Genomic DNA, 2,770 nt, shown 5'->3' with positions numbered 1-2,770 from the left:
CCTGCTGCCCCTGCCGCCCTAGCAATGTCGGGGCCAGGAAAGAGGCTGAGGTGGGTGCGGCCTGTGGGCGCCTGGGCTGCTTCCCGAGTGTCCATGGTGCAGAGGACATTTGTTCCTTGACTGCTTTTTAGAAGCTGAGGCCGATTTGAGATTTGACTTTCATTAAAAGAAGAAGATTATGAGAGCACTCCAGAAAGCTGGCAGAGCTGGGGCGAGCACCAGGGGGCAGCACCGCGTCTCCCCACCTGGACAATGGTCTCCTGCAGAAGACTTGGCCAGATGTGACTCTTCAGGAGCACTGGTAGGCCTGCAGCTTCCAGGCTGGGAGGCAGATTGTAGTTAGTGCTGGTCCCGTTCAGCTCAGCCCAGCAGCATTCCCCACCACCCGGCAGGCAGCTGGGCTCGTGTCCTGGAGGAGCCCATCCATAGCTGGTGGGAGCTGGGGTGACAGAAACCAGCCATTTATCTGGGGTCTGCTCTGCCTGCTGACCACAGGCACAGATGAGGTGGCCGGCCTCTGGTGGTGCAGCAGCCTGTGGGGCAAGTCCCTCCCCTGGCTGAAGTGACTTCCGGGGGACATGAAGGTTGGTGCCCTCCTTCTCCCATCCTTCCCCTTCCTTTTTCTCTTTCCCCTTTGGGAGTCAGACACTGAAGCCTGGGGCATTTCACAGCTCTGTGTTCGCAGGAAATGCAGAAAGAACTGTACGCCCACAAACAGGCCCAGAGGAGACCCCGGGAAGATCGTCAGGCCGATCCACTGCAGACAGCTGACCACTGTCCACAGCAAGCTCAGAGCCCAGCAGCCCTGGGGAGTGGGGGCTTCTGCTTCTCAGTTGCATGATAACGGATTCAAACTTCTAGTTTCAGCAAAAAGACAAAAGCTACAAGGAAACAGGAAAGTGTGCCCTATTTAAAGAAGTGAAAGCAACAGACTTGGTCTCTGAAAAAGAAGTGGTGGCAGATACCTTGACAGGTCCTTAGATACTTGAAAACCCTCTCTTGAAGATGCTCAAAGAACAAGGAAGGACGTGGAGAAAGTCAACACCACGTATGAACAAAAGGAAGACACCAATAGAGGGGCAGAAAACCCAGCAAGAAGCCAAGAGGAGATCCTGGGGCTGAGACGTCTAACAACTCAAGTGGGGAATTCCCTAGAGGGAGTCAGAGGTGGCACCAGCAAACTAGAAGACAGGACAGTGGAGATCACAGAGACAAAGGGACACAAAGGAAAGTTGAAAAAAGCCAAGTCTAAGGGATGTGGGACTCCTAGATGACAAACTACACAGTTTGAGAGACTCAGAAGAGAAGAGAAGGGCAGAAAGAATACCCAAGGGTATAGTGGTGGACCGTCACGCAGTTTGATGGAAAGATAGGATTATGAACCTCCAAGAAGTTTTAAGGAATTCTAAGTCAGATGAACCCAAGAAACCCATGTACTGTAGTTAGACTTTCGAACAGTCTTGGAAACAGCAGGTGTCACACACAGGCTTCCTTAATAACATGATGCAGAGATCTGTCATCTTGGGGCCATGAGCCAGTAGGCAAATACCCTGAAAATGCTGGAAGAATCCTGTGTCGGCAAAATGGCCCTTCAACAGAGAGATTAAATCATTCCCAGATAGAAGCCCAGGGCTTTACCGCCACAGGCCTGCCCTGCGGTCAGTGCGCAAGAGTCCTGTAGGGTGAAATGAAGGGAAGCCAGAGGGTAACCTGATGCCAGATGGAGTCAGGAGCTCAGTGGACGTAAGGATGTGGCAGTTACAAAAGCTGGTACTGCAATGTTGGTTTGTTTTCTACATAATTTAAGAGACTAATGTGTTTAAAAGAAAAATTTGTTTTTGTGCACACGATGTATTGAGATGATCTCCCAGTATCAAACCCAAAGGTGTGGGACAGCTGTAAGGAGCCATTTCATAGGCTGTGGGAGGCGAGCCTGTATCCATGAATGGGTCACAACGTTAAGATGCCAAATGGTACCACCATGGCAGCTGCACAGAACAGTTCTACAGTGTATACACCCAGGAAATAAGGAAGGGGCTCGAATATTCTCAACCAGAAAAATCAACTAAACGCGAAGACAGCGGTTCAAGAAATGCGGGACGAGAAAAGCCTAAAGGGTAAACCATTAGAAGATGATGATGAGTAGTCACTTCCCCCAGGACAGACTGGCAGACGGATAAGATGCAAGATCAGTCTATGTTGTCCATCAGATTTCTCTCTTTAGTTCTGAGGACAAATAGATTACAGTAAAAGCGTGAAAGAGACATTCCATGCAGGCAGTCTCTGAGAAAGAGGTGGCCATGCTGATACAAGACAAAATAGGACTCGAATCAAGGAGATCGTAAAAGACGGGACCTTGGTACTGAAACAAGGTTCAGTGAGGAAGGACATAGAGCAGCTATGAAGATCCACGTGTCCAAGGGATCAGTCCTAAGGACGTACGAAGCCAAAGCATGGAAGTGAAGGGCGGGTGATGTTGGATACCTCACTCGATAATGGGTACAACAGGAAAAAGAGGACACAGTCCACCAGGCGGACCCCACCCACAGGACTCCCCCCGACTCCACAACCAGGCAGACCCCCACCCACAGGAGTCCCCGACTCCACAACCAGGCAGACCCCCCCCCACAGGACTCCCCGACTCCACAACCAGGCAGACCCCCCCCACAGGACTCCCCGACTCCACAACCAGGCAGACCCCACCCACAGGACTCCCCCGACTCCACAACCAGGCAGACCCCCCCCCCACAAGACTCCCCGACTCTACAAC

The sequence above is a fragment of the Marmota marmota genome, unplaced genomic scaffold (assembly GCF_001458135.2).
Source record: "Marmota marmota marmota unplaced genomic scaffold, marMar, whole genome shotgun sequence".
Lineage (NCBI taxonomy): Eukaryota > Metazoa > Chordata > Mammalia > Rodentia > Sciuridae > Marmota > Marmota marmota.
This window is presented reverse-complemented; position numbering follows the sequence as displayed.